Below are 24,759 nucleotides of genomic sequence, written 5' to 3'. Positions count from 1 at the left end.
TGCTTGGTCTGAAGAAAGTACATGTTAACAGGAGGGGACTTTTTTTCCAAGACATTTAGGAAAAGATGGCCCAGAGGGATGATACTGTGGTAAACCCAGTGGACTCGAGTTATCTGATAAAAAGAGAAGTTGACTTGGTTTGGGGACAGGAAACGATCAGGTCTGGATGAAATCAGGTCTGGATCAGGTCTGTCAGGATTACCCACGTCCCCTGGGTGGGCGATGCCTTCTCGGAAGACAGTGTTTCAGTAAATGAGTGTGGGGACCTCAGTAAAACTAAAGAATCACTTCCACTTAATATCAATTCATGCTAATTTTGGATGGTCCTCAGGGTCTTCTGAGTGTGGCTAACGTGAGGTGGGCCTCAGCATTTCCAGACCTGCAAAGCTGAGGACCAATGAGATCCATGAAAGGAGAGATCCACGCTGCAGAGTAATCATCTCCTTGTGTGAGATCCATGTCTCGCCTTGCTTTTGTTATTGAGGAGCCCCTTCTAGAAAAATCCATGTCCCCTTTGCTTCCTTGCAGCCCTGAAAGCAAGATGGTCACCAGCAGTATTATTGGTATTATTGGAGCCACCTGTGAAAACTCAGCCAGGGTTCTTGCTCTGGCTGCATCGGCTCACGCTGGCACCGCCTGACCTGGAAATAGCATCTCAATAGGAGCCACCACAGTTTCTGTCAGTACATGGAGGACATAGACTCTGTCAATTTGGACTAAATGATCTTTCTTAGTAAGAAAGCAAGATGTAGGATATGTAGACCAGCATTTGGAACATGTGATTTCTTGTGATTGAAAGAGAAAGAAAAAATATATTTATATTTGTGTGAATTTACACAAAACTAGTGAAAGGGGACAACCCTGTCAGGACCCCTCTCACTTCTGAAAGCCTTCTCTGTATCTCTACTTAATAAACTTCTATCCCTTTACTTAAAAAAAAAAACCCAAAAACAGTGAAAGGGTAAATAAAAACAGATACCTCTTGGACAAGCGGAATAGGGAGGATGGGGGTGGAATAAACGTGAGGCTTTGTAGTGTGTACTTTCTTATATTGTTAAGGTTTTTAAGCCATACAAATGTATTGTCTACTCGATAAAATCGAATAAACCAAAGTAAAATGAAACTCTAAAGATTAAAAAGGGGGAAAAAATCCCTATGAGGAGATACTCAGCATTGAGGGTTAAGAATAGATCTCTCTTTCTCTCTCTCTGGGTGTTCATTGACTTCCTGCTATTGGATAAAGCAAGATATATAAATTACCATGTTTCTTTTTTGCCTGAGTTGCCGGGTAGGACAGAGCAAAATTTAGTGCTTTGCTACGGTGTCTTTCACTTATATAGATTTATATAGATTTCTAGTATAAATCTACCCACCTTCCTGCCCAGTCCCACTGCTTACCTGGCTTTGGTTCATTTATCCTCTTTTCTGGCTTTCATTGTAGGCCCACTCTGATCCTTTCCAAGGCAAAAAATAGTCAAAAAATAAGGGAAGGAATAAACATAAAATACTTCCTTTAAAAAGACAAGAAAGAGGATACTCACACTTTTTTTTTTTTTTTTTTTTTTTTAAGTAGGCTCCATGCTGGGTTCAATGCAGGGCTTTAACTCACTATGTGAGATCAGAGCTGATCAACTGAGCAAGACCAAGAGTTGGATGCTTAAGCGATGGAGCTGCCTGGGTGCCCCCTGCAAATTTTTGATAAAAGCTTAAGATGATATGATCTTTTCAGAATATAATTTGGATGTGTCTACTAATTTTGTAAACGTACATGTCTCTGATTCAATAGTTATTTTAGGAGTTTGACTTACAAAAATACTTGCAAACATGTATAAGACATAAGTACAAACAGTATTCATCATTCATTACAAATATTAATGAAAAATTATAACCAATCTAAATGTCCATCAAAAGCAGGCTGGTTAAGTAAATTATGAGAAAAGTGCAATAGCTAAAAGGAGAGAGATAAACCTGTGTTTATTGGCATGCAAGGATGAGCAAGTATGGAAAAATCTGTAGAACAGCAGTTCTCAAACTTTTTTGTCTCAGGGCTTTTTTATATTCTTACAAATTAATGAGGATCCCAAAGAATTTTTATTATATATGTTAGGTCTATTGCTGTTCACCCATTAGAAATTCAAACTAAGACATTTAGGGGCGTCTGAGTGTCTCAGCTGGTTAAGCGTCTGCCTTAGGCTCAGGTCGTGATCCCGGGGTCCTGGGATGGAGCCTCGAGTTGGGCTCCTTGCTCAGCAGAGAGCCTGCTTCTCCCTCTCCCTCTGCCTCCCTGCCACTGCTCATGCTCTCTCTCTTTCTCTCTCAAATAAATCAATGAAATCTTTATATAAAAAAAAAAAACAACCCAACTACTAAGACACTTTTATTTTTTTTTTTTTTTTTTTTTTTTTTTTCTATTTTTTTTTTTTTTATTGGTGTTCAATTTACTAACATACAGAATAACACCCAGTGCCCGTCACCCATTCACTCCCACCCCCCGCCCTCCTCCCCTTCTACCACCCCTAGTTCGTTTCCCAGAGTTAGCAGTCTTTACGTTCTGTCTCCCTTTCTGATATTTCCCACACATTTCTTCTCCCTTCCCTTATTTTCCCTTTCACTATTATTTATATTCCCCAAATGAATGAGAACATATAATGTTTGTCCTTCTCCGACTGACTTACTTCACTCAGCATAATACCCTCCAGCTTACTTCACTCAGCATAATACCCTCCAGCTAAGACACTTTTAAAATGTACTTACTAATTATTTAAAGTAATGAGAAGTGTCTAACTGGCTCAGTCTGTAGAGCCGGCAACTCCTTTTTTTTTTTTTTTTTTTTGACTCTTGATCTTGGGGTGGTGAGTTCAAGTTCCACATTGGGTGTAGAGATTACTTAAATACATACATACATACATACATACTAAAAAAAAAGTAACAATAATGATGAACTCATTACATGTTCACCTAGTTACATCCTTTTAATGAAAATGAATCATATCAAGACATAATTTAGTGAGAAGGCTGGCATTGTCTTACACGTCTGCAAATGTATTTAATGTCACCTTAATAGAAAATAGCTATATTCTTTTTTTTTAAGATTTTTTAATTTACTTATTCATAAGAGACACACACAGAGAGAGAGGCAGAGACATAGACAGAGGGAGAAGTAGGCTCCATGCAGGGAGCCCCACGTGGGACTCCATCCGGGGTCTCCAGGATCACCCCCTGGGCTGAAGGCAGTGCTAAACCTCTGAGCCACTTGGGCTGCCCAAGATAGCTATATTCTGTCCCCCCCTTTCTCTTTCTAATAAAAAAAAAATAGAAGATAGCTATATTCTCAGATCTGCTTCTGCATTCAATCTGTTGTGATATGTTGTGCTGGTTGAAGTACAGGAAGAAAATCCAGCCTCATATACATATGCAGTTGAAAAAAGGGAAGATTGTTTTAATAGCCTTTTCAGATCATCGTGGATATTCTCCTCAAATAGTTCACCCAAATTCAGCAAGTGGTGATTTCTCAAAGGTTAGTTGCCGTGTGGATTCTGAAACCCCATCATTGAGCTTTTCCTACTCCGTTACGTTAAAATCCCTTACTCCGTCTTCCAATTCGAATGATTATTTTCCCCATGCATGATTTTGTAACACTCGTCACTTGAAAAATATCAGTTCACTGAGTTATACAGACCTTTCTAATATTGACCATTTTTAAAAAAGATTTTATTTATTTATTCATGAGACACAGAGAGAGAGGCAAAGACACAGGCAGAGAGAGAAGCAGGCTCCCTGCGGGGACCCCATGTGGGGCTCAATCCCAGGACCCCAGGATTACTCCCTGAGGAAAAAGCAGACACTCAACCATTGAGCCAGCCAGGCATCCCTGATATTAACCATTTTATTAACAATATCAAAAAATCCCATTTGTTACTATCACCACAAAGCTCATCACTCGTCTTTTAAGTGTTGGAAAGCCGTGCAGCTCACAGTGGCAAATATGAGTCTTGGAGTATTTGAGAACTGCCCATGTAGTGAATAATCCCTCCCTTTTTAAAATTTAACTTTTGCTTGAAAGTTTGCATTTCATCATTAGTAATAAACAGTTTTCTTTGAAGGGACAGGCTCATTTCATTCCTTTTTGAGAAAATGTCTGAAAAATCCCCAAATCTGAATCACCATAGATTGCCTGTTAGTCATTACTTCAAGCAAAAATGGTGTTCCTTGAAAAAACCAGTTGAATTCAGTTTGCAAGTCAAACAATTGCTGACGCCCTACTCCCCAGACGATCATTGTACTGTGGAATGCAGCCGAAGTGCCTGGTGTGTACTTCTCATCGCCCTATACAGAATCTTAAAAAAAAAGACAAGTACTCCAGGGTCGAGATTTAATAAAATGAATCATCTTACGGCTTTCAAAGACATTCCTAAAGAAACTGGCATTTCTGTTATTCTGAGTGTGTCGTGGTGAAGGGTTACAGTGACCACTAGGACAGTTTGGTGTTACAAGCTCTCACGTACTGGCTGTTTTACTCACTTTTGCTTTTTGTCACATCAATGCCAAGGTCAACACTGGGAGAAAAGGCAAATCATGCTTTAGTATTATTATTAAACATTGTTTTGGCATTGCAGACCCTCTGAAATGGTCTCAGGGACCTTCAGGGATTCATCAGACCACCCTCGGAGAGCTGCTGACCATAGCATATAATTCTCTTTTCTGTTAAAAGAAGAAGCAGCAGCCAAAAAATAAACAAACTAACAAAAAACCCAAGATACACACCAAAATGCTAACAGTGGCTACTGGTAGCAGTAGAAAGTGATAAAATGTTTACTTTTCACTTTATATACCTTTCTATTTTTTGACTCCTTTACAGCGAGTATGTATTTCTTAAGTAATTAAAAACAGTAAAGAAAGAGATTACATTTAAATTATAAACAACAATTACAACACACTCGGAGAACGTAAAATGCCGGTAGAACTATCTTCACTTGGAAAATATGGAGAGGTTAGGTACATAAAGCAGGGAGCTTAAATTATTAAAAAACAAAACAAGACAAAACAGAAACCTCACCCTGAGAAAGACCTCATCTCCCACAGGGCTACAGGAAGGCAGCGCTGCTCTGGGTGTGCACACTGGAGGCACCCACCAGGCCCAGGTAGCTGAAATGAATGACCCTGCTGGTACCTCGCGATGCAGTTTGAAAATAAATCTAAAACACATTCTCTCTAGAAGGCAACAGGATTAGCTTCCAAGAGTGATTTGACACTCTGGAAAGCTCACAGCTTCCTTCCCAGAGGAAGGAAGAAATCAGGCCTAGGACCCAGAGCCAACAAAGCAGCTGTCATGTTTTTCCTTTGAGGCCTTACGCCTCCCAGTCCTGTGCCTTCCTCCTTCCAGACTGAGCCCTAGTCACCTGGGCCCAGCAGATCCCGCACCCTTCTAGATCCCCCCTTCTCTGCCCCCCTATCTAAACCTCTAGGTGTCACAACACCATGATAGCAGCCATCCATGCCCTTGCAAACGTGATCTCCATTACCACGCTCCCTCCCTTGGTGCCTTTGCTGGGTAAGCTGATTTCTGATGGTGATACAGAAGGCGGGGTCCCCTGCAAAGAGTTTTAGGTTCATCAGAAAATGATGGGGAAGCCTCTGAAGCGAAATCATGCTCTGTGAGTGGCTGCCTTAGGCAAAGCTTATCCTTGCTGCCCTGTGACATCAAAGAAGTTAGTGCCCCTTTCTGGGGTCTGTAAACTGAGTGGCTGCACTAGCGACCTCCAAGGTGGCCACTGCTCTGGAGTCCTTGGGGCTGAGCTCCTTTGATGCAGGGTGGCATTCACTCGGGAGGCTTTGGGAATGGGGCATCTTGTTTTCAGTTCCTGAATTAAAAGAAGATCCCGAGGAAGCTCCTCCACACACACTCCCTGCAGTTTGCTGCCCCCCCTCCCCCTTCTCTTCCTCATGACCTGTGTCTCCAGGGGGAAGATCAAACAAAGAGGTTGCAGAGGGTGGAGAAATGCTGTGTTTGGTTAAGTCCCAGCCTGGATGTGATTACAAAGTTCCTGTGACTGGGGAGACGGGATGGGGAATGCGGTGGGAGGGATTCAGATCTTCGAGAACCAGCACAGGCGCACACACCCCCGACTCCTGTGCACACGAGGACACATGCACACACGACCCTCCACACAACTGGGAGTTGCTAAAGTCTGTGTTCAAAAGCCCACCCTGTGGGCGCCCCCCCCCACCTCCTTTAGATGTCTTCTTATAGGGATTTGTTTTTTCCACGAGAACTGTTGGAAGAGTGGAAAACTTCTGCAAAGTAAAAGGATAGAGAAGTGACCTTTTGCCCATGTTGGGTCCCAGAGTCTGTCTTCCTACACCTGTGAGTTTGTCAAGGGCAAGACTCTTGGCTGGTTCTTCTCTTTACCCCTCATTGTTTTCATCATGCCTGGTACCTATGTGAGGCCTCAGAAAATGTTCTTCCGTGGATGGATGCGTGGATAAATGAACAAATGGAAAAATGAATGCTTCCACTAAGGTTGGAGAAAATGTTTTTAAAGGTAATGGATTATTCTCCATCAGGTGTCACCATGTCATTCACCGTGGCATCACGTCTCTATTTCCTTCACCATGGTTCACAAAAGAGGGGCTCTGGAGGACTGTTTATACAAGCTAAAGAAGAACACAAGAAAGCCATTGTGCTGGCACTCTTAGCTGTGTGACCCTAGATCACCCTAGCCCTCTCTGGATCTCAGATTCAATTCAAAAATAAGGTTAAAAATACCAGCCATGAGTCTACAGGGAAGCTATGAGACTCCCAATGAGTGAATGAGCACCATTTGCAAACTGTAAAGTGCATTGCAGCTGTAATGACTCACAACAATTACTTTTAGATAAGCCACCTAAGGCCCAGAGAGGCCAAGTGATTTGTTCATGGTGACCCAGTGCGTCAGTGACAGACATTCACACTCAGCAGTGTACGCTGGGGGAGTGCTTCCCACCTGGTGCCTGGCATCCCCACCCACTGGAAAGCACATAAAGGACAAAGTGCTTTGTCATCATCATTCACCAGCCCCTTAGAGCAGTGGGGACCATCAACTCAACAGGGCCTTCTGGAACTATTTATAGGAAGATGGCAATCTGGCTGGGGTGGGGCCAAGGTCACAGACTCGGGCTATGCTTATTAGATAGCTTTGCTGCCTTTGGGGGGCTGCACCTGCCAACAGCTGGGCTGGTGGTGATGGGGTGGGGATGACAGTGCAGACATTCCTCCATCAGACAGTGTCAGCGCCCTGCCTGGATCCCCATGGCCCACCCTGGAGGCCACCCACAGCAGTGGTGGACAGTTCCTGCCACTTGGTTCTACTCAAAGCCTGCTTCTCTCTGCCTGAGGGCTTCCCCTGTAGCAGGAGCGTGGGACAGGCCCAAAGTGTAGAAAATTAATAGCCCCAGGTTTAAACCTCATCCAGTTGATGGCCAACAGCCTCAGAGTGTCCCCGGGGTGACTGACCCTAGTGGTCCAAAGAAACAACCTGCTCATCGATGGCCCTAATAAAGTTGTGACTTTCCTGCCCTCCTGTCTCACTGCCCCACTCTCTCACCTTGAATTCCTGGGCTTACCTCCTAAACAAATAATTACCCCCAAACCCTTCTCTTAGGTCTGCTTTAGGGAGATCCAGGTGAGACAACTCCTTCCACACTCTCCAAGTAGAGAAATAGCTAGAAGGACAGGGCATCGTATCCACGCAACCATTCAACAAATCCAATCACTGGGCAACTTCCTCTGTGCATCATTTCCACAAAGGCTACTGTGCTAGATTATGGGGATGCCGAGCTCAAGCTGGGGAGGGGCTCAGCTGCCACCTGGCCATTCATTTGGCCTCAGTCTCCTATCAAAGCAGCTCTTTGAGAGACAAGGCCAGGTCAAGGCCTTAATGGAAAGACAGGAGAACAGTCCCCAGGGCCTGGCTGGTCCGTTCACTTCTTCCTCCACTTGTTCATCACAAATTTTTGAGAGCCAACCATGAGCAAGGCCTTGTGCTGGGTGCAAACCTGCAGTTGTGAGAAGCATGGTCACAGCTCCTCCCTCTGTGGGCCATTCCATCAGCACAGGACGGGCCCGCCAAGGTGTCTTGGATAAGCGCTTTTCCCTCCCTGGGCTGAACTAGACCCTCCTGAATGGCCACTTGAAGCTGGAACATCTGTACATCTAAGGCGGAGACCCTGCCCTCCAGCAGCAGAAACCCTAGTGATTCCTCCGGGGCCTGAATATTCCTTGGTGGGATCCTCTGCACAGCATAAAGTGATCAGTGTTACATGGCACAATGGGATTTCTTCCCTTAAAAGAAACATATAATGGAAAGGAAGTTGTTGTTGTTGTTGTTTTTTAAGATTTCATTTATTTATTTATTCATGAGAGACACACAGAGAGAGATAGAGACACAGGCAGAGGGAGAAGCAGGCTCCCTGAGCGAAGCCTGGTGTGGGACTTGATCCCAGTACCCCAGGATCATGACCTAAACCACAGGCAGACACTCAACCACTGAGCCACCAAAAGGAAGTTTAAAACAAATTTTAAATTTGGCAGGGACGCCTGGGTGGCTCAGTGGGTTAAGCATCCCACTCTTTTTTTTTTTTTTAATTTTTTTTTTTTAAATTTATTTATGATAGTCATACAGAGAGAGAGGGAGAGAGAGGCAGAGACATAGGCAGAGGGAGAAGCAGGCTCCATGCACCGGGAGCCTGACGTGGGATTCGATCCTGGGTCTCCAGGATCGCACCCTGGGCCAAAGGCAGGCGCCAAACCGCTGTGCCACCCAGGGATCCCAAGCGTCCCACTCTTGATTTCAGCTCAGGTCATGGTCTCAGGGTCATGAGATTGATCCTTGTGTTGGGGTCTGAGCTCTGCTGAGAGTCTACTTGAGATTCTCTCCCTCTCCCTCTGTCACTCCCCCCTTCCCCTGACTTGCATGCTTTCTCTAAAAAAATAAAAACAAATTTGAACTTAGCAGTAAAGTAACCAACTACAGATTCTTCATGAAGAGGGTACTGTGTTCCCCAGATCCCCCATGTTTAGGGTCAAAGTATTTAGGGCCTAGCTGTAAGGGACGCCCGCTCCAGTGGCCTGAGCACAGTGTTGTCAGCCCCTGCTGCACAGGACATCCTGGGAAAGCTGACAGCAAGAGACAACACTCTCACCACTATAGGGACCTCAGCAAGGGGCTGTCACTACATGGACTCCAACCCTGGAGCAAGTAAAGGTGTCCTGCAGTCCTGGCCCCACGCTGGGTTCCCAAGTCAGTGGTGTCAGGGGAGAGGCAGGAATGTCTGCAGGATGGACACTTTGAATCAGGATGAAGTCATGAGAGTGAGTGGCCAGGCAGTGGGTTTGGTCAAGGCTAGACTGCCAGGCCCAGCCGCAGCTCCTTGCTATCAGCTTCTCTGTAACTGGCAACATTCTGCTGAATGCAGATGTGGCAGGTGTAGCAGCTGCCATTCCTCTTTGTAAAGGCACAGGGAACAGGGCTGGCTTTGAACTCAGTTGCAGCCCCTGGGAGTCTATGGATTGATGGTGGTGGTGGGCTTCCCTCCCTCTGTACCCCCTGTCCCATTCCTCTTATCTATACAATGAGTAGTAGAATGGAATCTCAAATCCATCCTTGCTTGTCTCAAAGCCTATGATCTTAACCTCTACGGTACAGGGTCACTGGGGGGATTATCTTCAGGCCCCCTCCTCCCTGTGCCTTTCTCCAGCACCCCCAGCCCAGGTGGCCAGGATCCTCTTGGTAAGCAGAGGCCTCCCATCAGGAGGAAGGCAGCAGACAATGAACCCATTCAGACTAGAGTTTTGTGAATTTACTTTGTTTCCCATTTGGGCCATGAGCGTACTCTAGAAAGAGGAGATGGAACAGGAACTATATTTAAGAAAAATGGCCTAATTAGCCATATGACCTTGGGTTACTTACTCAGCCTCAATGAGCCCCAGTATCTTCACCCATACCACGAGAATAATAACTCTCTTTGCCTTGTGGTTGTAATTATTAAATGTAGAAAATGCCCAGAATATAATAGGAATCTATTAATTTAGAATCTCAGGCACAACAAAAGAGAGATTTGGGTTTTATTTCCCGACATCCTTCATCCTAAGACCCACCTCACTGATGTTAAGCTTCCTTGAATTTACTCATGGAAGTGGAGGGTGGAACTGTGTTTCTTTGGTGAATGATTTTTTAACAAGGTTGCCCATTTTTAACAAGGTAGCAGTAATTGGAGTCTGTGAAAAGATGTCGGGGCTAACAGGACTCTGAGAGGCCCCCCACTTGTAGCCCAAGCCTGAAGGGAATCTGGGGGCAGAGAAGGGGACCTGGATTAGAGTAGCCTGTACGGTTTAATCAAGGCTCCCCACACCGTTGGTCTGTGTTTCTCTAAATTTCTACCAAAGAACTCTTTATAGTTGCAGAGAGGAATGTGTACTGCCAAGAGGTTTAGATATGCATATGGACTTGGAACCCCGCCAGTCAGAAATTTCTTAGAACACATTTGTGTTCTCATAAAAATTCCTGCAGATTCTTATATTCTACGCCAAAATATATATGTATTTAATTTAATTTTTTTTTTAAACCATGTCTCGCCCACCCCCATAAAATCTTCAGATCGGTGCTTCCGGAAGATGCGGTGTGCTCAGCCTGTGGTTTCAGGCTCTGCCTGTATCTGCCACAGGCCCCCTTCCCCAAACTGTGCAGTCTCAGTCTGACAGCATGGCTCAGGGACTGGGATATGAATCTAGCTGACCCTACACCCCTCTCCTGGTACTTAAAACCCAACCCGGCCTGCTCCACCCTTGCCCATGCCACATCCACAGCCTAAACAAAACACAGCCAGAATTAGTAAGACCACACATGCGCACAAATTGAAATGGTCCCTGAGCCCTTGGGGAGAAAATGGGGCTTGAGACCTAGGAGGCATGGGTGCCATATTAGGCAGGAATCTTAGGTGATGAGCAACAGAAATTGACTCTGGGTCATTTACTTGGCAAGCTCTTCAAACAGAGAACTGAAGGAAAAGCTACAGCTCAGAAGAACTCAGTTCCAGGACTCTGGGAATCAGACCCCAGAGGGAAGTCACCAGAACTAGGATAAATTGGCCCCAAACACTTTCTGTGTCTGTATCATTTGCTCAAGATCCAACTTCCTGGGAGGAATATCTGGTGGCATCACTGAGGTGGCATGGCTCATCTTCTGGCCAGGGGAGGCGGCAGATGGGCAACCCCACCAAAACCATGGCAAATGAAAGAGGGGTCAGTTGCTAAGGCAAAGGTGTGCTGCCACCAGAAAAGTAGACATTGGATGCTGAGCAAGCAGGAGCAATTTGCAGCTATTCACTGCAGATCCTCCAACTTGACTCCAAAGCAAGCCTGGCTGTTCCCCCCAGGGACTCACAGGTCATCTCTAGGTAGAGTGTACCGTGAGTGTAAAGGCACAGGGAACAGGGCTGGCTTTGAACTCAACTGCAGCCCCTGGGAGTCTATGGCTTGATGGTGGTGGTGGGCTTCCCTCCCTCTGTACCCCCTGTCCCATTCCTCTTATCTATACAACGAGTAGTAGAATGGAACCTCAAATCCATCCTTGCTTGTCCTCAAAGCCTATGATCTTTGATCATAGTGATCCGGGTCACTACTGTCACCTGCTGCACTGAGTGTCTCCTTCTCAGGACACAGAGCCTATCACCTTGAGTAAGAAGGTCCACCATAAGGCACAAAGGCCCCAAGGGATAAAAAGACCATCTGGAGAGACCTTTGTCCTCATCAGGATGACCCACAATCAGAACCAGAACCATTCAGTAGAAGGGGCTGCAGCCAGGGGGAGGAGGTGTGGCCACAAAAGAGAACCCAGGAAGAGAGGCCTCCATTCCTATGGGCAGCCTCACCACCCTCACAGTTTGGCCAAAGGCAGGTGCTGGCCTAGGAGTCCTTACTCAAGGTGCACCTGGGTGGCTTAGTGGTTGAGCATCTGCCTTTGGCTCAGGTTGTGATCCCGGGGTCCTGGGATCGAGTCCCTGTGGAGAGCCTGCTCCTCCCTCTGCCTGTGTCTCTGTGTCTCTCATGAATAAATAAATAAAATCTTAAAAAAAAAAATAAGAAAAAGAAGAAGAAGTCCTTACTCGAGAAGTCTCCAGCCAGACCTGGATTGCCAGCCAGCATCTTCTTTCTGCAATCTCATAAAACAAAAAGGAAAGAGAAAATAAAGAAACAGCAACAGCTAACGTGCAGTCTACAAATCACACGTGTTATAAAACATTCGAGTCGTGCAGACCTATATGGAGTAAAAACTGTCTGTAAAATGACTCTTTTATTCCCCGCCAAACTCCCCGACATGTGCCCCATTGAAGGGAGCCTCCAGGTACCCGCTGCCCCCTTCTCTGTGGACAAAGAGGGGAGTCCCTGGGAGGAAGGACCAGAGGAGACAGGGCAGGGACTTGCCCATGGCTGTTGCAAACCTGCAGCCAGGGCCCAGGCGAGAGCTGGGGCTGTCTGGGCCAGCCGCAGCCCTGCACAGAGGTCCCCTGGGCTCCCCAGCAAATAAGGCAGTGGGGGGACGGGTGGGGAGCGGGGGCATGAAGCTGAAGTCAAGGCTTCCTTTTCCTTCCCCAGTTCACGCCTGCATCGTACTCCTCCCACCCTGGGGGGCGGCGGTGATAACTGTTACCAGCCCTCCCTTACTCATACGTATGGCTGATAATCAAGGTGAGAAATGAACGGAGGGTTCTTTTCTTGTAGGCTTTTAATGCAGGCAGGACAAGAAAGTAGTTTGCTTCTCCTCCTCTCAAGAAGGCAAATCCGCTTGACGCTCTGGAGGACCAGGGCTTCCCCGTTGTCCTGTTCCATAGAAAAGAAGCCCTATAGGGCGGGAGTTTTGTTCACTTTCTTCCTCTTCCTTTTTTTTTTTTTTTTTTTAAAGATTTTATTTATTTATTTGACAGAGAAAGAGAGCACAAGCAGAGAAAGAGAGAGGAGTAGCAGGTAGAGGGAGAGGGAGAAGCAGGCTCCCTACTAAGCAGGGAACCCAATGCGCTGCAGGGCTCCATCCCAGGAGCCGAAGGCAGGTGTTTAACTGACTGAGCCACCCAGGCACCCCTGTTCACTCTCTTCTTGTTTCTCTACCACTTGGAGCAGAGCTTGGCATATGGTGAGCGCCCGGTACACATTTTTGAATGATCGAGGTCTTCTCTTTTCTCAGATGCCAATGAGATTCTTATTTAACAGCACCTCCTGATTCGGTCGAGTGTGAGGTACTGTTCTCCCCAATCAACATCCCTGGTCTGGGTCCTGCCTCTGAGATAGGGAAGCCCATTACAGCGCTGGAAAAACAGGGCTAGCCTTGTTAGGTTTGGATCAGGTGCCTCTACCTTCCTGTTCCCTCCCCCCCAACCAGAGGTAGGGACCCAGGGAAGTGTAGTGGAGGCTGTGGTGCAGCATGCAGAGCCCCCTTCAGGGCTGAAAGGGTGTTCCCCCAGCAGCTGGAAGTGCTACAGCCCAACAGCCCTCAGCTGAGTCTCCTGGGGGCTGTAAGGCCCCACCTCCCTGAAGGTGACCTCGTTGTCCTGGGGCAGCCCAAAGGCTGTCTCCCTGCTGGAATATACAGAGCTGCCCCAGCTCCAGAGCAACCTGTGGGATTGTGTGAGGCCTATCCAGTGGTGCATCTAGTCCAGCCTCCCTCTGCACCCGTCCACTCAGTCCTGCCTTTTACCCTGGCGCCACCCCCCCAATCCCCACCCCCACCCCACCCCCCTGTGCTGCTCCTGAGAGCACTTCCCAATGAACTTCCTGCATGTGGGCATCAGAGCCTGCTTCCCCGGAACCCAATGCATAATAAGAGGCCATCTGATCTCTCTGTTCCCAGGCTCCTTAGCTATACAGCACATTAAAGAATATAAGCTTTGAAGTCAGAGTCAGATTTTAATCCTAGATCCAGCACTTGCCAGCTCTGTGTTTGGGCATAATTTATTTAACCTCTCTGAGACCTAGTTGCCTCATCTGTAAAATGAGATAGACATCTCTAGTGCCCCCTGGTCTCATCCCTTCCACCTGCCTGTGATATCAGCTGCAGCTGGGGGGGGGGGGGGGGGCGGGCAGTTTCAGGCAAGCTCAGACTCACTTGTGCTGGCAACATCCCAGCAGTTGTCCTTGACATTGGCAACTCTGGAAGGGATGTCTCCAGGCCACTGAACCTCGATACGCCTCACTGACCTGTCTTGGCCTTAAATCTGGGTAGGATTTATTTCCCATCCTCTAGTGTGAATTCATCATACTTATCCCTTCTTGCTCCTTTGGCCTCATTGACATGACGTCATTGCTACGGTACACTAATGTGATAGTCTACAGAACTGCTCAGATGGTCTAGGCCCCTTCAGACTACATTAGGGGTAGCAGACAGAGTTAACATAACCCTGATGCAAGACGCCCGTGTATCCTGTTCTCTGCTCCATGAAAATGTGAACTGCTTTTGATTCTCCTTTCTGATATAGGAAAGAAGGCAATAAACAGATCGCAATCGTGCACCATGTACCGGAGGCTGAGTTGATCTCCTCCGGCAAAAATAGCATACTTAGCACAACACCAACAATCAGGGCTACGACTTGGTTAAATCTGTGGTAGCTTACTCTCATCAGCCATTTTATACAGTTTAGTAGGGGGCCAGGCTGGGAAGTTAGACGGGAACGTGATGGAAACCACCATCCTTGCATTGTTTCTTCCTTGCAAATGGCACTGATTGCTGCCGTTCCCCCTGGATACAGTCATGAATCTGATTTACTGTCCTGGCCAGGGAGAAAGGGCAGGGTATAGACTTCCAATTGGATTTCCTTACTACACTAACTCTTATTCCACAGGTCAAGGAACCAACAACATTGGGGATCTACCAACTACCAAGTGTGTCCATTTCAGTTATACACTCGGTCACAGGGATATAAGCCCAGTGTACCCAGGGACCCCAGTGAATTCACTGTGAGCTCCAGGCAGTCCAGGTCTCCATTATTTCCTGGCTCCCATACTCCTCACTCCAATGGCACCGGGGTGGCGCATAATGGCACTTTGGGTCACCAAATGTCAGTGTCAGTTCAGATTCTGTGGCCAATATTCTTCAAATTCCTTGGTAGTCACCCTTTCTCATGCTTAGTTACACAAGTAATGGCCATGGATTCTTTATTGAAAAGGGCTGGGGATGATACTACCAAATACACTCGCTATAATGTTGCGGATCTTCAATCAATGGCTCAGGTCCAGAAATTGGGTAAGGAATGGTGACCTTTACTGGAGGTGGGCACCGTAGCCCCTAATAATCCATCCTTGACTTCTTCTGATTGTCTGAAGTAGGCAATACACTGTTGGCCACTCATCTATCTTGCCTCTAGGAACATTGTGTTCTTTTTTTTTTTTAAGATCTTATTTATTTATTCATGAGAGACACACAGAGAGAGGCAGAGAGAGAAGCAGGCTCCCTGTGGGGAGCCCGATGTGGAGCTTGATCCCAGGACCCTGGGATCACGACCTGAGCCGAAGGCAGATGCTCAACCGCTGAGCCACCCAGGTGCCCCAGAACACTGTGTTCTGTTATCATCTCCAGAGCTTCTATGGGTCAGGCCCTCCTGACTGCCACTCTGATTTTGCTGTTCATTGCAGTGATCACACCTACCTAGGTTCTAAAGTTTAGGCACCACCGCCTGATCTCTCTTATTTTAGGGCCCCAAAATCCCCGTGGGTAGCAGCCCAGTTGTGCAACAGCATCTCCTACTGTCAGGAAAGCAGGTACTCCCCCTCACCAGCTCATTCCTCATTGCTTCAATAAATAGTGTTCTCTAGAGCCTCCCCCCGAACAGCAGGCAGGTGGGGTTTTTTTGTTTTTTTTTTTAAGATTTTATTTATTTATTTATTTATTCATGAGAGACAGAGAGAGAGAGAGGCAGAGACACAGGCGGAGGGAGAAACAAGCAGAGGGAGAAGCAGGCTCCATGCAGGGAGCCCGACGTGGGACTCGATCCCAGGATCCCAGGATCACGCCCTGGGCTGAAGGCAGGCACCAAACTGCTGAGCCACCCAGGGATCCCGGCAGGTGGGTTTTCCTGGCCCTCTGTGCTGCACACACTCCAGCTTGCCTGCTTCTCTAAGCCTTTTGACTTCTTCCACTATCTGCCATGGCCATTCTAACATTTCTGCTTCACGTAGAACACTACTTTTCCTGAAGCTTCTAAAATCCATCTTTAAGGCATGTTAGCACCGTCTCCTAGGTTCCTTGCCAGGTGTTAAATCCTGCATCACAGGAGTGTATTTCCTATCAACACCTGCTCTTACCCAGCTCTCTTTTCCGCTTCTCTTGATCTGACCCCTCAGGATTCAATGCTGTGCCTACTTCCTGCCCCGGAGGTATCTGAGATCCAGTAGCTCCTCCCCTAGCAGGCCCCACACAGTTGGGATTTGACTCTTGGTGTCCACCAGATAGTCAGAAAGAGGTGGAGGCAGGTTCTGAGGGAGACAGGCATTAACTTGTAGGGCACTTGCCTCATTTAAAACTGTACACCCTCTCCCTAAAAGAGGGACCACTCTTGGTCAACAAGAAGTAGTCCACTTCTGCAGGCCCAGTGGGTCCAGAAAAATCTGAGTTCAAGCTTGTCAACTGCAGGAGCACCTGAGTGGCGCAGTCCATTGAGTGTCTGACACCTGGTTTCAGCTCAGGTCATGATCTCAGGGTCCTGAGATCCAGCCCCACATCAGGTTCCACGTGGAGCATAGAGTCTGCCTGAGTTTCTTTCCCCTCCGGCTAGTGCTCTTGCTCTGTCTCTCTCTCTCAAATAAATAAATATTAAAAAAAAAAAAAAAAACTATTCTCAACTGCATCTACTATCCCCAACCTGAGTATCAGATCCCACCTCTTTCCTAACAGGCTCTCATCTTGGCACAAAGCCTGTCAGGACTAAGAATCCCACCTTCTCTGGACCTCTGCAACTCTTACCATAAAGTCCTAAGCCTGGTCCTCCTGCTGTGGGAGGCATGTCCTTAAATGTGGCCCCAGAGGCCCTCTGGCTTTTGCCTTGGCCTTGGTGATTTTCCACTTTGAGATGGTCATTATCCCTCTTTAGCAAATCTGTGGTCTCAGCTTCAATCATTCATTTCCTCAGTCCTTCCCTCACTACTTCCTCAACTTCCAGAGACGCTGCACCAACCACTGTGACTCCCTCCACCCATCTCCTACCCTAGCTCACTAGCCGTGAGGTTTTTTTTTTTTTAAAGATTTTATTTATTTATTTGAGAGAGAGAGCACAAGCAGGGGGAAGGGCAGAGGGAGAGGCAGAAGCAGACTCCTTGCTGAGCAGGGAACCTGACATGAGGCTTAACCCCAGGACCCCAGCATCATGACCTGAGCCAAAGACAGATGCTTAACCAACTGAGCCATCCAGGTGCCCCACTCTCCATGAGTTTTGATAATCCTGCAGTTAGAGCATGCCAGGGACCAACCTTCCTTCTAGACCAGTGATGGGGTCTTCACCGACAGCCAGATGGCAAATGACCCATTTCCCATTGCCCACTTCCACTTCCTAGGACTACCTCTGGCACCAACTGTCTTGGTTTAGGTTCCCGGAAAGCAGACTCTGAGTTGGAGAAGTGTCTGCAGAAGGTTCATCAGGCAGTGCTCTTGAGAGACACACCCATTAGTAAGCAAGAGGACAGGACTAAGAGAAAACTGACCCCCAGTGGGGGTGCAGCTGTGACCTCAGCTGATCCTACAGGGAGCTCTGAGCTGGGATGGCCCTTCAGAGGGTCCCAAAATGAGGCAAGGAGGCCAGGCCTTCACATTCCCACAGCAGCCAGTCATGGGCTGCCCTCTGAGGCTGGGCCTCACCTTGGTGGAGGCAGCAACTTTATAGTCAAGGACAGTTCCCGGTGAGGGAAGGAGATGTGAGCCATCAGTAGCCAATATTCCCAGCAGCTGGGAATGGATGTGAGGGCCTTACGGGGGACCCGGGAGGCACACTGCCCTAACCACCCTAGTGCCCACTTGATAGAGTTCTCTTGAGAACTGAATGAGGTAAAACATGCTAAGAGCTTAGCAATATTTCAGACACTTAAGAAAAAAGTGCTATTATTGTAGTTATTTATAATAATTATAGTTATGTTTGTATAATACTATTAGGCTGAACCATATACATTGTCAACATTCAACCATGTTTGACCTATAAATAGGGAGTTTCATATGGCTCATCCCCGTAATGAATAAACAGTTAATCTCACACATGTTCTACATATCTTATAGGATTATGTGAGGATCAACTAGAGATGGCACGTGTAGAAATGCTTTGTAAAGTGAAAAGCTCTATTAAAACATTGACACACTAGATTATTCGTATTATCTATTTTTCTACTACAACATCTAAGACAATGGCTATGTCAGGCTCCCCCAGCCAATGATAATAAACTGTCTTAGTCCATTAAAGACTCCAGTTACAATTACTTTGAACCCTACTGGCCCTCATGAGAGCTCAGCGCCTGCAGAGTATCCAGAGCTATTTTGAAGAGCTCCTCAGTGCTAGGCTACCCCAGCCCCAGAGCTTCTCCTCCAGCCTCCTCAATAGGTCCCACACCCCCTAGGACTCCCACTTTGGGGGAGATGGCCTCTACAGGCAGCTGTCACCCCTGTGCCTCCACTCTGGCCTCATCTTAGCCACTCAACTCCAAGCATGGCTAGGGCCCTTTTCTCAATGCATCACACTTAACAGATACCAGGTCCAGCTTCTAGCACTGGCTGACAAGATTTGGGGGCCACAGAAAAAGAGTAAAACAGAGCAATACTCACAACCTTGATTCGTGTGTGTTTTTTTTCTCAGAGCCCACACATCCCACGCTGGTCCCCAGGTAATGTCAGAGGGCTACCTATTTGTTCAGCCTCGGCTTGCTCCACATGGCCAGGTCTAACCCAGCTCTATCTCTAGAGTTGCATGGAATATGTCTTCCCTTATAGGGAAGATTCAACCTTTTTTTTAAAAAAAAGATCTTATTTATTTATTCATGAGAGACAGAGAGACAGAGGGAGAAGCAGGCTTTCCCCAGGGAACCCGATATGGCACTCCATCCCAGGGCCCCAGGATCACGACCTGAGCCAAAGGAAGACGCTCAACCATTGAGCCACCCATGTGCCCCCAGACTCCACCTTCTTAAAACAGAAAAGACAGGGAACAGAGAGAGAAACTTCTCTGTCATCCCAAAGGCCCACATCCTGAGTCCTTAATTTCTCCTCCAGGACACTCTTCCTCCGGCACTGGGAACTTCCCTTTGGTGAAATTTTCCCTCCTCCTAAGGCCATCGTCTTGCTCTCTGTGAATGGCAGGACAATACAGAAATGCAGAATGGCCCAAGATCAGTCCAGGCCAGGATCTCGTGTACGTGTGATGTGTGTCCAGCCCCGCCTGGCCCAGGCCCTTTTCACAACTTTTCTTCTGGGAGACAACCCTGTCTGCATGCGCTTTCTGCAGTCCTCTAGATTGCAGTCTCCCAAATCTTCCAAAACGTCTGTGCAAAGCACCCACAGTTTCATAAAGAGCAAGCAACAGTTTATTGCCCCAGTGCACTCTTGACTGAGACAGAGCTGAGAAACTTTCTCTACCCCCCACACACACCCAGCAAAGCACAGGATCCGCTGAGTGCCGGCTACACGCACCGCGTACACAAGATGCCAGCTGCCGTGAGCTTAACCAGTGGGGGTGAAAGACATTACGTCGCCCGTCAACCCATCAGAAGAGCCTGGTTAAAGGGACAAGGGCCCATCCGAATGATGGGAAGTTGGGACAGCCTGCTCATGCCTTCTGTAGGTACTGCTACGAACTCGGTCTGCAGCTTTTGTAATAGCTCCCAGTGATCCCCACCTCCTGGCATTTATTTACATTCTCTGCGATCCCCTCCTCACGGGTGGGAATGTGTGTGCATGTGTGTTGTGGCTGGGGCGGAGGTGGGATGCAGCCTCATGCCTTCTCCTAACAACTAAATTATGCAGAAGTGATGAACATCACTTCCAAGATTAGGCTCTAAAAGCCTAGGACTTCCGACTTGCCTACGCTCTTCCTTCTCAGTGCGCTGCCACGCTGGAGGGCCCATGTGGCCAGTTCCAACAGCTCCCAAGGAACTGACTCTTGCCAACAACCTCATAAGTGAGCTTGGCATCTGATGACAGTGGAGACTTGAGATGACTGTAGATGGCACCAACCCCCCCTCAACTTCTTTTAAAGATTTTATTTATTTATTCATGAGAGACACAGAGGCAGAGAGAGACAGAGAGGCAGAGGGAGAAGCAGGCTCCCTGTGGGGAGCCAGAAGCAGGACTCCATCCCAGAACTCTGGGATCATGACCCAAGCCCGGGGCAGACGCTCAACCACTGAGCCACCCAGGTGTCCAGGAACTAGCCCCTTGATGACAATCCGTGAGGGACTTGGAGTGAATGACCCAGTTTAGCCTTGCTCAGGCTCCTGACCCACAAAAATAGAGGTAGAAGTGTGGTTGGGGTAAGCCACTACGTTTGAGGGAAATTTGTTATATAATTAAGACAGGATACTCTTCAAGATATGTTCTCAAGTAGAAAAATCAAGGTGCAGAAAAATGTGTATAATATATCACATACACAATATAAAAAGGGGGAAATAGATCTATGTTTGTGGGTCTGGGTCATCCATATATGTGCATCCGTATATATTTATTTGCTTCTACATGCATAGAATATCCCTGAATACATTATATTCATAACTTGGGTTGCTTCCAGAGAGGGGACCTGGTGGTTAGGTGAAGGAGGGTCTCCACTGTATACCTTTTATATCTTGATTTTGTATCATGTGCAAAGGTTGGTTCTTCAAAAATGAGCACAAATAGGGGCATGTGGGTGGCTCCGTCAGTTAAGCATCCGGCTCTCGATTCCAGCTCAGGTCCTGATCTCAGGGTTGTGGGATTGAGCCCCGCGGCAGGCTCCCTGCTGGATGTGGAGTGGCTTAAGATTCTCTCTCTCTCCCTCTGCCCCTTCCCCCTCTTAAAAAAGAAATGAATAAGCACGATATATATTAAAAGAATAAAAAAGAATCAGTCAGTAAACCACTTAGGGAAAAGAAGCTGAAGATAAAACTTTTGAAAGTAATTAGTGAAGCCCCAAACTGGGACAGTTTATGGACTTGCTCTTGCCATTTACTCCTGACATTCAAGTGCTATCAACTGTACTTGCCATCTCTGCCCCGCCTCCCCCGCACAGAGCCACAGGCCTCTTGGGCCTGGACTACGGTAGAGGCTCCATTCTCCCTGCTTCCAGCCCTGCCTCCTTTCCCCATCCTGTGCCACCCAGCCTCCAGAGGGATCTTTAAAAATTAAAAACTAGATCATGCCACTTCCCTTCTTCAAACTGGAGTTTTCAAGCCACATTTTCACTTTCTCTTTTAGCATATTTGGTATAGGGATGGCTTCCAGTTTTAGAAATGCTCCTGAAAACATGAAGGGAGAGAGGAACTAATAGGTATTAGGTGTGTCCATAAAGCAGACTTTGTATATGTTGTGCTGTTTACTCTTCATAACAGCCCTATAGCGTGGGCACAGTTGCTGTCCCCATTTTACAGATGAGGAGAGTCGAGGTCAAGAGACTGCAGTACATGTCCATGGAAATCATCTGCTCAGTATCCCCTCTTCTGAAATTACCTCCCTTTGGCTCCATCCACTTGCTTTATTGAAAGAGCTGCCATCATCTGTAGTTGCCCTGCCTCCTGGCCACAGCTGATTGGTTCAAGGGCAGACGTCTGGCCCAGTGTGGGCAGCAGAGCACTCCCAGTCCTCAGGGATTCCTTCCCCAGCTGCTAACAGCTGCAGAGAGACCCAGGGAGCCGGAACAGGACAGAGGCCTTTGTCAATCATCACTCTTGGCTGAGGAGAGGCTGACCTGGGGTGGTCAAGACTCCCTGAGTTTGGACCAGGAATCTCACTACTCCTCCCACTTCAGTCCTGAAATTGAGTTGGTCACTTTCCCTGAGCCTCAGTATCCATGTCTGTAAAATAACAGGGTGGGGACCATGGGTGATTTGGATTGGAGAAGATCTCCCAGGACCCCTAAGCCGCTGTGTGATGTTGGGAACTCTGTTTCCCCTCTCTGGGCCTCAGTTTCCACCACTATTAAGTGAGAGTTGGAGATGGTAGTGGGGAGGTAAGGAGTGGATGAAGTGACCTCTGGAAGAATTTTCCAGTTCAAAAAAAAAAAAATCACAGAGTGGGACGCCTGTGTGGCTCAGTAGTTGAGCGTCTGCCTTTTGCTCAGATCCTAATCCTGGGGTCCTGGGATCGAGTCCTGCATCAGCCTGCTTTTCCCTCTGCCTGTGTCTCTGCTTCTCTTTGTGTGTCTTTCATGAATAATCAAAATCTTAAAAAAAAAACAGGGTTATCCTCTCAGAGGTAAGAGGCTGCCTCCCTTCCTGGTAAGAGCTATATCGTTCCCCCTAATTTTTTGGCTGAGCCCCTCCTGGCCTCTTTAATGAGAGGATGGTAGACCTTCTGATCCGGGTCTCCTGACTCAGAGGGGGCTAATCTCACTCAGAACAAATGAACCACAGAGATGTAAACCATCTGTGGTATGGTGGAGACCCTGCCAGAGGCCCCTCAGCAGCCTGCCTCTCGCCAAGACCCAAGCACCACCCCCCCAACAACCTCCCAGCCCTCTCCGCACCCCCTCTCCCCCCAGATTTGATTAAATGTTACATTTCCCACCATGCACTTGGGCCTACTGCTCAGAGGTTACTAGCTGCTCTTAAGAGTTCTTTATACAACTCCACTTGGGCTCCCGGCCACCAAATTCTTCCTGCGCATGCATTACTTAGATTAGCTAAGGATGTTGGCATTTAGAGCCAAACTCCAGCATTTATCTCAGAAGGCGGCCTCATGACTGTTATTTCAATGCGGCACTTCTCTGAAGGGATCGTTCTTTGTGATGTGAGGTGTTATATAGGCTCTTGCTGTATCTATAAGTCCGCATATTTTTACAGTTAGTAGGCTCAGAGCACATTCCACTGGTGACCTCACACATGCAATCGTCTAGGAGACAAGGCAGTAGATTCCAACCACTTGCGTTCCCTGGATCCCCTTCAGAGGACCCCACCTTGCCTCTCAGCTGAGATGGGGCCTGTCTCATGTCCTCCCCTGCTCAGCCAGGAGAGGAGCCCTCACACTTGTAGGACGCTCAAGGGTGCTATGAATCGGTCGCTGGCACTTGTCGTCCTTCTGTGGCTTGCCATTGTACAGATGAGGAGACTGGGTCTCACGGAGGAGATCTTTGTCACCTATAATGCAAAGCACAAAAGGTCCATTATTTTCACTAAGCAGTCAAACTTAGCTTTGAGTCTAGGGCGTTTTCCACTGGAACACAATGGTCTATTGTTTTTGTTTTTTTTTTTAAAGGAAACCAACTTTGACAAATGGGTGCCCTCACCACGAAGGCCCGTGCCAGATGTTAGGGCAAGGTGGAGCTGCTGCTGTAATGAGAGATCCAATAGAACCATGGCCCAGGGAGGGAGCAAAAGGATTAATTTCCCTTCACACAGTCCACCAAGCCCCAGGTTCCTTCCAAGTTGTTGCTCGGCCATCTCCAGAACCTGCTTATGGTCTCTATGACTGATATTGGTTTTGTGGCCACATCTGGGTTCCAGCTGGTGGGAACGGAAATGAGGAAGAGACATTCTGTAGTCTTTTTTTCTTTTTAAGATTTTGTTTATTTATTCATGAGAGACCCAGAGAAAGAGGCAGAGACACAGGTAGGGTTTGAGAAGCAGGCTCCCTGTGAGGAGCCTGATGTGGGACTTGATCCCAGGACCCCGGGATCACAGCCTGAGCCAAAGGCAGATGCTCAACCACTGAGCCACCCATGTGCCTCACATTTTGTGGTATTAAGGCCTGAGTCCCCAAATGTCACACATCATGACCACTCGCACTCCACTAGAGAGAATCTGGTCACATGGGCACTCTTAACTGCAAAGAGGGACCTGGGAGATAGCATCTAGCCATGTGCCCAGGAAGAAAGAGAGCTGAATTTGGCTAGGTAACCAACATGGCCTCCTACACAAAGCTTTGAAAGCCTCCAATCTTCATACTCTCCTTGACCCCCTCCCAAGAAAATAACTCTTTCTCTCTCTCTCTTCTCAGTCTCTCTCTCACTAGTTTCTCTTGTACCTGAAAACCAAACATTTAAGGGCCACCTTCAGGGTTTTTTTTAATGTGATTTTTTTTCTTTTTTTTTTTTATTCATGAGAGATACACAGTGAGAGGCAGAGACACAGGCAGAGGGAGAAGCAGGCTCCATGTAGGGAGCCTGATATGGGACTTGATCCTAGGTCTCCAGGATCAGGCCCTGGGCTGAAGGCGTTGCTAAACCACTGAGCGCCACACCCCCTCCCTGGGCTGCGCCACCTTCAGGTTTTGAAGGCCCTTTTGTTTTCTACCAATCAGTATTTGAATATTTTTTCACCTTTTCAATTACCATCCATCCTCTATACTGAGTTTGGATCATCTTTGTTGTGGTTTTTTTAATATTTTATTTATTTATTCATTTGTTGAGAAAGAAAGAGAGAGAGCTGGGGGAGGAAGAGAGGGAGAGAGAGAGAGACCTCAGACTCCATACCCAGTGCAGAGCCTGATGCAAGACTCGATCACACAACCCTGAGATCATGACCTGAGCCAAAATCAAGAGTCAGATGCTCAACTAACTGAGCCACCTGGGCACCCTAGC

At 47.3% G+C, this 24,759-nt stretch overlaps 1 long non-coding RNA gene across 2 annotated transcripts; it reads right to left on the bottom strand.

Annotated features, from left to right (window-relative positions):
* Positions 1–1,558: 1,558 nt before the first annotated feature.
* Positions 1,559–23,016, bottom strand: LOC144303440 (uncharacterized). 2 transcript variants are annotated; one of them, XR_013370496.1, is made up of 5 exons: positions 22,749–23,016; positions 21,693–22,036; positions 12,707–12,877; positions 12,142–12,195; positions 1,559–1,685 (listed from the first exon to the last, which is right to left on the bottom strand). It is a non-coding gene; the product is annotated as an uncharacterized LOC144303440 (long non-coding RNA). The 2 variants fall into 2 exon arrangements; XR_013370495.1 differs by having other exon boundaries at positions 12,142–12,188.
* Between the last annotated feature and the right edge of the window lie 1,743 nt (positions 23,017–24,759).

This window comes from Canis aureus, chromosome 32, assembly GCF_053574225.1.
Source record: "Canis aureus isolate CA01 chromosome 32, VMU_Caureus_v.1.0, whole genome shotgun sequence".
Taxonomy (NCBI): Eukaryota; Metazoa; Chordata; class Mammalia; order Carnivora; family Canidae; genus Canis; species Canis aureus.
This window is presented reverse-complemented; position numbering and strand designations above follow the sequence as displayed.